This window comes from Rattus norvegicus, chromosome 20 (assembly GCF_021556685.1).
Source record: "Rattus norvegicus strain SHRSP/BbbUtx chromosome 20, alternate assembly SHRSP_T2T, whole genome shotgun sequence".
NCBI classification, from domain to species: domain Eukaryota; kingdom Metazoa; phylum Chordata; class Mammalia; order Rodentia; family Muridae; genus Rattus; species Rattus norvegicus.
Genome location: NC_141553.1, coordinates 24,700,971 through 24,717,172, shown reverse-complemented (window position 1 = coordinate 24,717,172; position 16,202 = coordinate 24,700,971). Strand labels below are relative to the sequence as shown.

Here is a 16,202-nt window from a genome sequence, read left to right as displayed (position 1 = left end):
TAGAGCGGAGCAGTTCTGGTATGCATAAGAAGAAATAAAAACCTGTGCTCTTGTTTAGAAGGCCTCACTGACTTTTTAATACCATGATACGCCCCAAACTGAAATTTCTTTATGATTATAATCAATTTGAACCAGTGATGAGAAAGTACTAGGAGTCATACAGTTTTGTCTTTATCCTGGGAGAATCATGAAATGCCCTGACTGGATAATTTTACCTACTTGCTTCTCCCTATAAATCCTTGAAAAGCCTTGTAAAATAGTGAGCTAATTTCCTTGCTTGGTAATGCATATGCCTTCACAGACTTGGAACTTATGTCCAGAGTGTTGTGCATTTATTCAATTTTGATTGAAGTCTAAAACAGTAAATGAAATGTTCCATCTGTGCTCTGTCTCTCTCTGTCTCTCTGTCTCTGTCTGTCTGTCTGTCTCTTTCTGTGTGTGTGTGTGTGTGTGTGTGTGTGTGTGTGTTGTGCCTGTGTGTGCATGTGCATGTGCAACTGTGTGATTTTACATGTGGAGGCCAGAGGACAATCTTGGATATCACTCCTCAGTTACTGTCCACTTTTATTTTTTTTTATTTGTTTTGGGACACACCAGGTTCACTAGGCTACCTGATCACAGAGCCCCAGGAATCCACCTTGACACAACTCCTCAGTGCTGTTGATCAGAAGCACATGCTTCCTGGATCAGCATTTCTACTAGATTCTATCATGACTAACATTTAATCTGACTTCATGATTAATGACAAAAGTTAATGTACACCTCCCATGGCAAGAAAGATTTGAAAGAAACAGGCAATGCCATGAAATGTCACTACTACCTTCACGGTGTCCCCTACTAAAGCAAGGGCACTGAAAGATAATTTTAATAAGAATGCATCATGTCCCATATTATTACCTCCTCAGACACTGGGGACTTTTTGCCTGACAGAACTTGGGACAATTATCTTGTCCACTCTGTCCAGATGATGTGCTGACAGGTTATTTTCTGAGCAATAACTTGAGATATGTGACCTGCTGTCCTTGCCAGCAAAGAGTCTGTTTTGTAGTTGACAGCAGCAGTCATTCCACAGAGAGCCTGACATTGGTAGCTTTGTAGCCTTTGGGTCAGACACATCTGGATTTGCTTTCTCATGCTAGAAGGCAGCCTTGAAGCTTTTCGTTAGTTTGTTTATTTGTTTGAAAGTTAGATTCTAACATTGCCTTTTTTTTTGCAAATGACAGCAAGGTTCTGTTAGAGTCTTCCATACATATAATCAACAACTGTACCTATAGGATCACAGCTTTTAAATTCTAGTGCCATTTTCCCATCTTGTCAGTAAGGCATAGTTACCTCCATTGAAAATGTATGTAAGTAGATACAGTTTTTGAAACTCAGTCCTTAGTACAGCTCCAATCCCTATTGTCTACAGGGAGATTAGTAAGGCAATGACTATGTAGATCAGCCAGTTCTTAGAGTACCTGAGTAAAATATGTTGTTCTTATATCTACTAAATGAATTCAGTTTCATTAATGAATGTTGGCAAAGAGAAATATCTTATTGTGAAAAGATTCTAATAAAATTTAATGTCAACAAATACTTCAGTTCTTCCTTTCAGCGACCATTTGATTTTCATATTTCTTTCTCATGTGGTACATATAGTTTTTAATGCACATTATATAAGGTGCTTGCTAGAATAATAGAGTCCCACTTGGTAAAGCCAGTAAAATACTATCAAAAGAGATAGTTAGATTCTGTTTCCTCTTTTGAACTACAGGGACCATTTAGTAACACAATAAGCACAGAGTAGATTAGCTGGAAGTTAACTCCCTCTCTTGCTTATCCATAGCACCAAGGTTAGCTATACTGTTATACATGTTCCCCTAGTCCAAACATTTTTAAATTTTCCATGATTTGGCTTACTGTCATACCTTCGAATGCTATCTCTATTCAAGTGTTTATTTGATCTGTCACTGCATGTACCTCAACTACTTTCCCTCCCTGTCGTCTAAACTCCTCCCCTCTCTGATAGGTAACTGGTGGGCCTCCAGGCTACTTAAACTCACCATGAATAGGCAGTGCTCTCTGACATTTCTGTTTCATGTCTGACTTCTTTTGTAGGGTTCATATCTCTTCCTTTCTATAAGAATCTGGGACCAATACTGTAGTCATCTTGAGTGTTCCCTTTCCTACTTCCCTGTATCTGAGCAGTAATCAGCTCTGAAATCTCTGTCTGGGAAGCAAGTGCCACTCCTACTCATTGCCAATATCCTGTGGTGTGTGGGGTGGGGGTGGGGAGGTGAAGGGGAGAGGGGAGAGCTTGGGCAGCCATGCTGGTTCCTTTAGGTTCCTCCCACTTCCACCGTCTCCCTCCCATTCACAGAGCCTCCTGAGACACTGTCCTGGGATCTCAGTGTAAAGCCACCCTGAAAACATCTTTTTAGTCAAATCAATTATGACTAGATGTTAAGAATGTATTTCAAATGTGCTACAAAGGAATAAGCTTGAGCACATTAAATTAAAATCGATCTTAATGATAGGCAGGGTTCAGAAGGATAAAATGGTGATTGTTACTGGATTCCCAAAAATCTGGTTAAAAACAGTCAATCTCTTCACGTCATTGTTAATTGCATCGAATTGTCTGATTCCCTACAAAATGTCACATGCTCACAGAAGTCTGTTAGAAACGACCCTTTTAACCAGGATTGTTGATCCCTCCCATTGTAATGAATGCCACTAAAAAGAAGCTTTATCCCGGATCCTAGAGTCTGTGACTCAGTTTCCCATTCATGGTCATACCAGAACCCTACTATGCAGCACAATTAATTACCTGAAGAATTAAGAATGACCTGTTAACATCACTGACTCATAGAATCTCTGGCTTTTATTCTTTCTGACATTTTACAGCATTAAGAGAAATTATAGTCTAAACTCTTCTCCACATCATTTTAAACCTCTAAAGCTTAATACCCTTCACTAGTGGGAATTTCATAGATTTCATACAGATTCTAGAGCAGACAGGAAATTCAGACTTACATGTAATTAAGGAAATCCTTAGATGACACCATAATACATAAGTAAACCTTACATCTGAGGCCATCCTGTAGTCATCTATGTGTTTGTTTCATCTTCAAAGAGATTTTAATCTTGAAAGGTATGATTTACAAGACAAAAACCACCCACTTTACAACTATTTGTGATCTAAGTTTTACTAGATATAGAATTGCAGGTATCATTAAGCAGAAGCTTAATGAGACAAAAGTTTGGGTTTGTTATCTTTAAAATAGAGATAATTATGCATATCAATCGATAAATATCTATTTAAATGATTTTCCTTTTGTAGTAGAGAAATATTAATGTATAGACAGGCAGAAAGGGACAGTGGGGATAAAAAATCATGGTTCATGCCTAGGAATAAAGGTATCTCTTGGTGGCTTAAAGACAAAGGACTCCTTAACAAATAAACAGATGGAAAAGAAAAGATCAGATGGTCCAAGAGCATTAAAGTTAAGAAAAGCAAACATGCTTTTGGACACTTTCTCTCTTCGTTTTCTGAGTAGCCTTTATGATGATGACTTGTAGATTGTTTTCAGGGGTAGAAATAATAAAACGCTGTGTGAGAGGTTCAGTGTGCCTCAAACGCAAGGTTTTCTGCCCAGTTTTGCTGATATAGGGGATTTGGTGGTAGCTTTGAGTATTTGGGGTTTTATCCTAATTAATCCTCTTAGCTTCAGAGCTCTGAGCGCCAGCCATGCAGCGAATGTACAGTGTGTCCACTGGAAAGGTGGCAACACAGGCTGCAGCAGAACTTCAGTGTACAGGAGCAGAGGAGATTGGAGAACTCACTGTTTTCATGTGGAATGACAGTATGGTTCACTAGAACAGGGTGAGGCAACCAGTTCCCAAAAATCTTTCTGACTTGGACTCCAGGTAAAGTTGGACAAGCAGCATTTCAAACAAAAGGAAAATCCAATTTTAACTACTAGGCATAAAACTGTACACCCTGTGAAATAGTTTTTGGTGCAAATTAAATACACATGCATGTATGTACACATTACTTTCTTCAGACATCAAATAGAGCGGTGACCACTTAGCCCAATAGTGGTTTTCTTTCTTTTCTTTTCCTTTCCTGTTCTTCAGTACAATATAACAGGAACAGGGGACACTAGTGTAGTCTGATACAGCATGAAGAATGTCATAGAGCTGTACAGCATGCTCCATTAGCTTAGCAAGCTATATAAAATAGGAAACACAAAGAATAGCAATGTCTTCCTATCGTAGCTCTGGAGACTGAGAAGCATCTCATCGGCATCTAGTGAAGGCCTTATCATTGCATCTAGAAAAACCAGAAATCTTCACATAGAAAAGAATGCAGGCTAGCAGAGGCCACTCTTCCTCTTCTTACACATCCACCAACACTACCACGGAGATTGTCCTTTCAACGTCACCTGCTCTGAATTATCTTTGAAATACCTCACCCTATGTACCAGTACCTTATACATTTGGAGATTACATTTCTTACCTTTGAGCCTTGGATGGAACATGGGCAAACCCTGGAGATTCTCCAAATAGTAAATATCTTTATTTTGTATTTATAAGAAAGAAAGACTTGCTATTGGTAGGAATACGTTGGGATAAACAACATCTGTGATGTGATGTAGTTGGTTATTGAACCACGTTTGAGTTATGATATTTTCACTCTTTTCTGTCTTATTTATAAGGAAGAACATCCTCTCATGGAGATCCAGTAACTGAAAGAAACCCAGCCCCAGAGATTCCCATTAGTAGGAAGGGGAACAAAAGAACAGAAATATTAGAATAAGACTTGAATACGAAATGGCTTCTACTAATTAGTTAAATACAAATTATGAAGTTCATAGCACACACCTGTAGTCTCAGTAGTTGGGGGTTGGGGGAAGGAGGAAGGGTACTTGAACTTCAGAGTAAGTTTCAGACTACCCTGTGATAGTGAGAATTGAAAAACAACAAAAACAAAAACACAAGAACAAACAAACAAAAAGCCAAAGACAAAAGAGACAAATTAAATGATATTTCACAAAAAATATGAATTTACACACTCAGCACTTAGTACATAAAATAAATACGGCTTCTATAGTCTCATGGCCCCATGCAATCATCCCTTAAGACATAACTCACTATCGACATTAATTTCAAATAATTGGTGTTTTTAATTTTATTGAAAGTCATGCCAAGATAACTCATATATTACCTATTAAATAGGGAAATCCTCTAAGATAGACAATTACATCATGTAGAAAACAGATCCAAAGTGAGTCTCTTATACGTCTAGGATTTTTAACTCTGCAAAAGAGGTGCTGTTATTGCCTAAACAAAGAATATTCTGGGGCTGGAGAAATGGGTCAGCAGTTAAGAGGACTGGCTGTTCTTCCAAAGGGTTCTCATTCCATTACCAACATCCACATGGATACACATAACTCTCTATAACCATTGAGCCAGGATATACCAGCTTCAGACCTTTACAATCAAAGGCACATACGAAGCATAAGAACATGCCTGCAGGCAAAGCACACATATATGAAAGATATTACAAATAAGCTTCTGCTATTTGAATCTATAGTATCCTACAAAGGCCCACATATTAAAACCTTGGTCCTCTTTGACTCAATTGGAAAGTGGTGTATGAGTGAAGCCTAGTGAGAAGAAATTAGACCATGGAGGATAGACGTTTGTAGATCTCCTGAGACCCTATCTACTTCCTTTCCATACGTTTGCTTCCTGATTTCTACGAAGCAAACAATTTACTGTACCATTAATGCCTTGTCAGAGGCCATAGCACAACAGAGTCAAACAGTTATGGAGCAAAATCTTCCAAACTGTGAAACAAAACATACCTTTTTTTTTCTTCTGATTTTAAATTGATTACCTCAGGCATTTTTGTCACCATAACAGAAAGACGGTTAATACATACTCTTGTGAACCTTGCTTTAGTGTCTTCTTTAGCTGTTGTTGTAAAGATGATTGTTTCTTCTCCCATGGTGATTTAACCAAAAATATTGTTAAGTCAAAACTAGTAGCATCATAGAATGTATAATACGTAAATAAAATATGGAACAGTAGTGTAGCTAACTAAAGCAGCAAAGTTATAATATGTGCTTATAGACTTTCACACTTTTTAACATAGTTGAAATAGACTGTGCTAAGCTAGATGCAACTCTAATTTAGAAATCTGTAAATTATGTCTCTTATCCTGTTTGTTCTTTAATCAGTGCTTCATTTATTTATATTGCGTTATGATTATATTTATAGCTATCCATAACTGCTACTCCCCTTTCTTTCCCTACAAATCTTCTAAACTACTTCCTCTATAGCATCCATTGAAGAAAATGAAGTTCTCCACATGAGAACTATTATTCATAGTAAATTAAAAAAACAACACATCAGGTTTTCTCAGTACACATGCTTTTAAAAAGGCTATTCAAGTTTTTCTTTATACGTTCGAAGGATTAATTTTTATTTAAGTTAAGTATGTGTGTGTGTATATGTTTGCAAGAGAGCATGTACACATGATCATACAAATTCATGGTGCCCAGCAGAGACTGTTAGATCCCCTGGAGTTGGACTTACTAGCTGCATTTGTGAGGGTGCTGGGAGCAAAACTCGGGCTCTATGTAAGAGTAGCTATAATTCTTTGGACTTTCTATAACCTGCCAGCTTCCCAATAATGACTCGGAGACCTTTAATTAATTATGAAACCTTTAGGCTTTAACTTAGGTTTGTTCCCAAGTAGTTCTTATACTTAAATTAACCCATTTATATTAATCTATGTTCTGCCATATGGCTCATTTACTCTCCTCAGTTTGATACAGATCCTCTGCATCTTGCTGGCATAACTTCCAGTGCCTGACTCTTTCCCAGAGTCTGTTCTTTCCTCAAAAGTCCCACCTTTCCTCTTCTGACTCAGCTTTCCTCTTCTGACTCAAGATTGACCTTTCATCTCTTTATTAAACCAATCGGAAGTTGATGCAGGGAGTGTTTACAAGCTCTGATGCAGCCACATGAATAACAATGCCAAAGTCCAGTCTGCACTCAGCTCTCTACCAGCACAGAGATAAGCATTTGGAGACTACAAACACAATCTTTACACACTGCACAAAACAGATCACCCCAACAAGCAGCACGTGCTGTTTTCCTTTGATCCCTCTCTCTTTGATCCATCTCTCTAACCCTTCAAGTTTCTCTCAGTGGGCATCCCTAAGCACACAGTCTTTCAGTGGAGAAAACCATCCAAGAAACTCCCTATTTCATTGTTTCCCAATAAGGCAGATAAGTCTTCCTGTTAATTGCCATGCCCAGACAGTAGGACCTTATAAAATTATGCTTTTTGGCCCCAGTTTTGAGTCATGAGTGATTCTAAATCTATTAGCCTTCTTTCAAAATAATTTGGGGACCTCATTTTCCTGTTGTTTGGAGTCACTTTTGGAACCAGAAAATAAAATGTAGGACTCAAATCTCCATTTCTGTGATTAACGAATCATCATGAACATGTATCTATTTAACCCATTTCCCTTCTTTCCACTGTCTTTCCTGATCTCCCTTATATCTCCCTATCTAGCCATTCCACACGTTCCTGGCCACCAGTTTCTCTTAATATCTTTCTGCTTATGAGTAACTGTCACCAGAGAAAGTAAACATAGTGTGTGATACAAATAGAGAAAACATCTATGCTCACAAAGGACAAATAGCCAGCTTGTTCATTTTGCAGAAGAGTTTTGTCTCTGTTGCTCTTGGTTCCCTATCCCACATTTCTCTCTGACCTTCCATAGTCCTAGTTTACTGGATTCCCTTAAAGAGTTATAGATCTTAATACAGACTTACAATCATTCCTTTTTACTTGTCTGCTTGAAAGTATTTGCAAAGTAACCTATAGAGTACAGCTTCACAAATGACGAGAAATTATGAGATAAAATTATTTTAAACGTCATTCCAATTGCTATAAATGGAATGTGAGGGTTTTTTTTAATGTATTCAACCAGTAATAGTAAAAGGACTATAACAGTTTCTTACTCAAAATCTTATAGTCAATTTCTTCTCTGCATTCTAGAACAATGCCTATGAATTAAACATACTTGGGTATTTAAACCATATTAATTTAGGTCCCCTGAAGTTTTAAATATTGATTGTAGTTGTGCAAAGATTCAAGATCAATGAAGATCAGATACAAGAAAAATGAACTTGTTCCTTAAAATTCTTAGTCTCTTACCTCTGCATAAAATAAGTTCTTGTGAAATACAGGAAATACCTATTAGTTCAGAGAGAATATAATCACAGACATCAATGAGATTTAGTCCATAATCTTGCACACTAATATCAGATTCCATTTAAAAACATTTAAAAGTTCTTTTAAGAATAAAGTATGCAAGTTAGAATTGAGGTGCTATATGTTCTTATTATATATCTTATATAGTTGGTTTAATATCAACAGATTTGGAATCCTATGGTCTTTAAGGATGAACACTATACAGAAAAGATATCTTTAATTTTTCAAAATACAAATTATGGAAGCACTTCTTATTTAGTTCATCTACATTCCTTTTAAGGAGAGCGTATCTTGCCAGTAGAGCAGAGAATATTGCCAATGAATAAGAGCTGATATCCAGCTTCACCACAGTGTTGATCATGTTAGAGTCTTGTGATGGGTAGCCATGGCTATCAATTTGGCATAATTTAGAAACATCTAGAACAAATGCTAGACATGTCTGTAGGGGTTTTCCAGAGACCTGTCTGGATTGGGAAGATCTACCCTCAAGATGAGTAGCATTGTTCTATTACAGAGGTCCTGGGTTGTATAAAATGGAGAAAACAAATGCAACAATGTCCAATGCTCAACATCCTGTCTACACGCTCAACGTGAGCGGTGGCCTCATACCAAAGTGTGAACAATGCAATCATTCAGTCCTTAACAATTCAAAATACAGCTATTTTCACATGCATTGGTATTCGGATTTGGTTTTAGGCTGTCTATATGCTCTCAAAATTATAGAATCACAACATACTTACAAAAGTTAAAAATATACAAAATTTGTAGTATGAACGATTTAAGCTTATCTCTGATTAGCTTACAAATAAATGAGGTTCAGACTATGATTATTGTATTTGGCTTTGACAGTTACTGGGGTCACCCCCTTATCTACTCCATAACTGCAGGCTTAACTACCTCCCTAGCAGTGTACCCCAGATTCTTGCTGTTACTCCTGGCCATGTGCTCAAGGTTCTTCATCCCTCATAGCAGCTTCCTTCTTTTTCTCCTCCTTCCTCTTTCCTCCTTGTCTCTCTTCTTCCAACCAGGTCACTCCTAACCTGCCTACCTCTAATCTCTCCAGTGATTGGCTGTAGCCAATTTTATTTAACCAATAGTTTTAAATCAAGGGAAAAGGTTTGCATAACAAGAGTAAGCATGCGAAGTTACTCGTGGGCCTAGACCTTCAGGTATAGCATTTTGCATTATAGTACATAGCAATAGAGCAAACCTCAACAAATATTCTGAAGAATATCTCCATAGTACTGCTTCTTCTTCTCACTCCCTTAAGGATGACAAGTTCCCTTGCCCCTTTCTTTACCAGGTGAGGCCTTCTGTTTTAAGTTGTGTGAAAATAGGCAGAATAAGGCATACTGTCTTATTTCCTTTTCAATCTTAAACAATAGATAGTGTACATTAGGATATAAACCTGTGAGCCAAGATGGCAGCCCCATCACCATCCACACCCATGGGATTTTTATCTCATTCTATAACCATGCTGCCCTGTGGCAAGGCCCACAAAATAAGTTGATCAGAGCTGATGGGGTGTCCCAGTGACTGAAGTGGAAGTCGGGGAGTCTATCTGGGCCTGACCTAGGACCTCTGCATGTATGTTACAGTTGTATAGCTTGGTGCTCTCATGGGACTCCTAACAGTGGGAGTAGGGGTTATCTCTGAGTCTTTTGCCTACCTTTGGGACCCTTTCCTCATCCTGCGTTGCCTTGTCCATCCTTGATATTAGGGAAGGGGCCTAGTCTTATTGTAACTTGTTATACCATTTTTGGTTGATATCCATGGGGGTACCACTCTTTTCTGAGGGGAAATGGAGGAGGGGTGGATTTAGGAGAGAGAGGAGGTAATGGGGAGAGACTGAAAGGAGAGGAGCGAGGGTAACCTATGGTAGGGATGTAACATATAAGAGAAGAATAAGTAAATAAATAATAAGTAAATGAAAAAAAATTAAATAAAATAAACAATGCTGCCCTGATTCTATAGTGAGAACCATAGCTGACAAAATTGTTCCATGTTTGCTTACTGTCTCAATATTTAAAACACGTATACCCCTAGTGTCACCCCGTTATTTTAACTCCACAGTCTTGTTTTCCCAATATTTGTATTGGCCTTGTGTCATAACAGCAAATAATTTGTGTAACTTCCTAATTGAGAGTTCCATCAAATTTGGGGTTCCATAGATACCCGAAAGATCCCTGCCACTCACTCAACGTATAAATTGGTGGAAAATTGAATTCCATATTTAAAGTAAATTTTCCTTAGCATTTCAAGATATTATTTCATGCCTTTGTGACCACCTTTCCTCATGGAAAGTCTAAGGTTAACATATTTTAACATTTTATATCTCATAGTTTCTCATTTAAGGATTTAGTTCTTTCCTTCATCCTCAGCAGTTTCACAGATATGTATCTTGAATCGAGTCAATAGCCTGTTGTATCGATTGGTACAGGCCCCTAGTTAATTGTATCTGTGTTTAAATTCTAACTCTAATATCTACTATTTGCCTGAAAGAAATGTTACAACTCTTTAAGGGAGCTGGGCACAAGAGAAAATACGTACATTTAGAGGCAGAAGCATATTATTATTATAAACTTTATTATTTATATTCACAAGTAAAAAAATAACCACACACAGAAATAAACCAGATGTGGAGAAAAACGTTAAATCACACATGTCTGATGTATTAGTGGCTCCAGAGGATTGACTTGCCTACTACACCTGGAGACATGATTTTGGGGTTGGTCATGAAGAGCTTTGTAGATGAATTTACATAAAAACTAATTTTGAATGATAAGCCACAATTTCATATATTCTCAAGGGTGGAAAAGTGGCTCTATTTTTATTCTCAATCACAGACACCTGGGCACAGAAAGCTGAAGTTTGAAGAGTTGGAACTGACACTTTTATGTTCTTCCAAGGAATCCCCAGCAGATACCAAAAGCTGATTCACTGATACTGATTAGAAAATGTTCTGTTTCCTACCCTAGATTCTTCCCCCAGGTTTTCTGCCTCGGATTGTGTGAAATGCCTTTCTTTTACACTTAGCTTCTTGCTACAGTAGTTGTGTCTGGCCCAGTGAGCTGACAAAGCTGCACACATGGAAACCCTTTCCCTGCCTTTCACCCCTTTTCCTCCTATTTGCTTCTCTTGAGGAGACAAACTGTGGAGATGAAGGATTGAATTTGAACAAGATATAGCATGGTAAATGAGTCTCAGGGGTGAATCCTAATCTAAAATTAAGGACAAGGAATATATAAAAGATCAAAGAAATCCCCAACCTGCAGCAGTAAAGTTCTATCATGCAGATGACGTTCAAGAGAGAGGCTGACAGAAGATGGATGATATGTCAAGTATTGAGGGCAGGGCACAGCTAGAGAATGTGGCCTAGGAAAGCAATTCATAGATAAGCTCTTCAAAAATATATACATGTATTTGCCAATTTGTTTAATTTAGTGAAGCTATCACCCTAGACTACTAAAGGCTGGTGCTACCTTTGTAGCTATTCCGCGAATCCTTATACACTCTCTGGCTGTTTCCTAGCAGAAACAGTTCTCAGTGATGCTGGACTCTCCATCAGCTGTTGATGAGATGGGGATTAAGTCCTTAGAGCAGATGACATGGAGGAAAGAGTTACCAAGACAGGAAATACAACATCTTGTTAACCTGTTTTTAAAAACTAGGCCATATATATCACTTCTGCTCTGTTTCCTGGGCATGCCAATGGTACAGCACAGGGACTGAGAACTCAAGAGATGTGGGTAGCAACAAGAGCATTATGGTTCCTATTGAAAACATGTTATTGCATATCATAAAAGTTTAAATTGGTGTATTCTGAATAGTTTTAGGGTAAAGAAGTTGCTATTAATAATAGAAATGTTAGAAGACATTAACTCGGAAAAAAATTTAGCAGACAACTTTGTAGCCTTTCAAACCATACAGAAAACTCATTAAGGACTCCTTGCCAGAGGACCCTCTTGTAAGATTTTTTAAAATTTATAATCATGTGTATTCATGTGTGTCTGTGTATGTGTATGGAAATACGGGTGAAGGTAGAGACCAGAAGAACACGTTAGGTCCCCTGGGGCTGGAGTTATAGGAGACTATTGGTGCACCAAATATGGGAAGTGAACTCAGATCTTCTGCAAGAACAGTTCATGCTCTAACTTGCTGAGTCACCGTTTTAGCTTCTAACTATCTCAATTTTCAAATTACTTAAAAAAATGACTGATTTAAATAAAGAGGGATTTGAGGAAAGTTTAAAATAAGTTTTTCTATCCAGAGGTGTCTAGAGGCCCTGAAATAATTCAAATATTTATTAATATTAACATGTGGCTTAAAATTGAAAAACATCAAAGTAAAAGCTTGGAGACTGAGTCATTTTCTGCCACTGGAGGTGTTCAAATGTATACCCTCAGCCTGTTTAGTATTCAGAGTAGTATATGTAAGAAGGTATCTCCGTAGGAGTCTAAGGGCATCATTATCAACTCCATCTTGGGCTACAGATGGCTTAAAGGTTAAAAGTGCGCGCTATTCTTATAGAGGATGAAAATGTGGTTCTGCATCAGGCAATGCACAACTGCCTATGACACTTGTTCTCAGGAGATCCAATGACCTCCAAAGATACCTGTACTCGTATGTACACACACACACACACACACACACACACACACACACACACACACATTTCTTTAAAAATCACTTAAAAATATATGTCTTTCCTTTCTTTTACTTCTTAGTTTGGGAGCATGGTCCACCTGCTTAAAAGCAGGAACAGTATTTGTAAGAACAGAATTGCTATTCTGATTAACTGTGTGGTCTGTCCTAAGTGGTCAGAGTTAGTCTCCATGAGACACCTCTGAAAAGGGGCAAGATTCCCATCATGGAATTAGAGACTATATATTTTTGGAGATTTCAAACAAATCCCTATTACAAGATCTCTATTAGATTCATAAATATTAAATGAATATGAACTATAACATTCGTGTTAAATAAAATGGAAACAAAGGGTATGAAGTAATTATCGAAGCCGCTCTATGATTAGTTGTACTTTCTGTTATAAATCACCACACCCCCAGCTGCGGAGGCAGAGCGTAATGAGATAGTGACTTAACTCTATATGAGTTTTCAAAGGCCAACTTCTGTACATTAGTAATCTTCAAAGATAGAAATGTAATTATAAATATTTTAATATGAGTTTATCAATGATTGACAGCATGGATTGGTGACGTCATTTCTAAGCATCGCCCATAATGAGTCTGAATTCTTTTCTGACCCATTTAATTAGCAATTATGCACCCTCATCTACTTTCAAATGCGCATAATAAATTTAGCAGGGATTAAGAAGGGATAAAATATTCTCGGGTTACCACCAGAAAGAGGCTCAAGGTTTAGTAGAATTTGGCTTCTTAGGTCTGTTCACCTCATTGTCAGGAAATTAACATTAATTTTCCCAGGAGCATTATGGTGTAGGAGCCTCAGGGACTTTACTTATTAAAAGGAGACAGTGAAGATGTGGAGTTCAGAGAGCAGGCTCCAGAGTCTCAATTACTTGCCTTTCACAGATTGGCTGTATGACCTCAGTTTCTTCATTAGTTAAATCAGGGTGGTAATAATCCCCGACTTCTCAGGCTTCTGTGAGGAGTACATTACACATGTAGGTAAAGTGTTCCAGATGGTGCTCAGCACTCAGAATGGGCTAGAAGTTTGGAACCCAAGTAAAGCACAAAACAATAGCCAGAGATCCTTCTACATCTAGATGTAAAGAGGGGAAGCAGAGACAGGAAAGTCCCTGGAAGGTCATTGGTCAGTTGCCTAAAGCGAGAACAGAAATAAGTTGAAGTTGAAACTGAGGTTGTCGTCTGTTCTCCATGCAATGAAAGTTAGCTTTCATTCTGCATACTCTGAACACAGTGAAGAGAGAAAGCCCAGATTTTAAAAAAGAGTCTAGAATGGGTTTAAAACTTGGTGGATTAAGTAGACAAGATCTTTGTTAGAAGCAACGAAGATGTTGTCCACAAGTCCACCTTTCTTTCATAAATCTATACTTGAAATTTCAGGAGTTCATCTTCCTTACCATTGATTAGAAAGAGTTTATTTAATATACACCTCCATTTGAGGAATGATTGAGAAACATAGATTTGTTAGGTCCTTGGCTTTGGTGTGTGTGTGTATGTGTGTGTGTGTGTGTGTGCACGCGTGTGTGCACGCATGTGTGTAGGTCAGAAGACAAGTAGTGGCTATGAATTCTCTGCTTCCAAAGGCGGGTGCCAGGGGTCTTCCAACTTGGCAGAAAGCACCATTTCCTACTGAGCCATCTTGCCAGAACTACATTTTCTTTAATCCCAGGTAGATTAAGGATTTAAGATTTAAGGATTAAGGATTATAATATATTCACTTTTATTTCTTTGAAAGTATTAAAAACGATTACTCCTGGTTAGAGCTAAACAACCACATGACTATGGTCTAGGTAAGGCACAGACACAGATGAGCTTTAAGGTAACAAAGGAAAAATGCATTGCACACTAAGGAAAAAGTTGAAATCCCATCTGTTCTTCAGAATAGGAACAGAGATGATGGGGACAGCGTTGCTCTACGAGAGATGCTAACAGATTGAAAGTGTCAATTGAGACTTAATGTGTTGCCTGCATGTTGATAAAAGAGTTTTGAGTGAGGAAGGTGCTGGAAATTTTGTTCAACAGACAGTAGCAGCTTTTGAGAGCACAGCGCTCAATACTTCACTATTTTTTAAGGTGAATGAATGATGCTAATAGAACTAGAAGCTATTTGTTTACCTCAGTGACATGGGTAGGTGTTTGTCTTCACAACTAGAATCTGAATGAGATATGAAATAGCATAGATATGTTTTGACAGAGTTTCCACCTCTCTACCCACTGCAAAATGAATCAATGAATGAATAACAAATAGTCACTCATTTAATATATTTGAATGCTCTAGAAGCCTGAATTCATATGTTCTGATGTACCTCTGAAATGAACAATACCTAAATCTCTTGGAAATGCAAGCAGATTAGTAAGTACTGCCCCCACGTTTGGCTCTTGTATATTTTATTCATTTCTTCAGCCACTCAACTCACTAAAATATGTATCTAGTACCTTTCAGTGTAGGCAGCTAAGATACAAACAAGAAAAGGTTTCAAGAAGTCATTGAAAACTGAAAATCACAGTAATGACATGACTTATTTGGGAAAACAACATGCTGACTGGAGATTTTGTGTCAAAGCTTTTTCTTTAAGAAGTCAGTTCATTAAGAAGTTTGATTAGCCTAAGGAATGGGCATATTTCTACAGGTCCTATAGGAGTAGAACCAGAGAATGGACTTAAGAAGGAGATGATGGCTAGGGATAGTAGAGGTACAATCTGCATGCAATGGACTTAGCATGTAGTTTGATGACAAAGTATATTACACCTGAAATTTAAATAGAGCTCATGAAGAGGTCAGAGAAAATACTTGGTTTATTATTTATTTACCTGTTTCCAATGAATGACTGGGTAGAAGGTAGAACATAATCAAATGGTTTGATTATGGCTAGTTCTGCTCAAAATTTTGTGGAAACCTAATCCTCATTATGAGATCTTAAAAGAAAGATCCCAATGAAAACTTCAAGTGATCAATACTGTCCTCATAAACTGATTCATCCATTAATATGTTCATTAATGGATTTGACTACTAATGGATTACCTCAAGAGTAGGCTTGGCTAGGTCTTTGTCTCTCAGAATAATAATGTATGCTTTGGGGCACCTCAAGAGGCTACCAGTAAGAAGGTTTGCAGAGTCGAAAGGTATTAAGCTCTTTTGAAGGTAGAGCTTAAACTGGTTTTGAGCTGTTTGATATGGGTGTTGAGATTCAAATCCTAGCCCCATTTAACTTACATTTAAAGTTGGAGTTTTGTTTTTTTTTTAATTTCATACTTAC

General features: G+C 37.7%; 1 protein-coding gene across 3 annotated transcripts in view; it reads left to right on the top strand.

The window, feature by feature from the left end:
* Ctnna3 (catenin alpha 3) overlaps positions 1 to 16,202 on the top strand; it is a 1,520,222-nt gene that overhangs the window by 1,205,085 nt on the left and 298,935 nt on the right.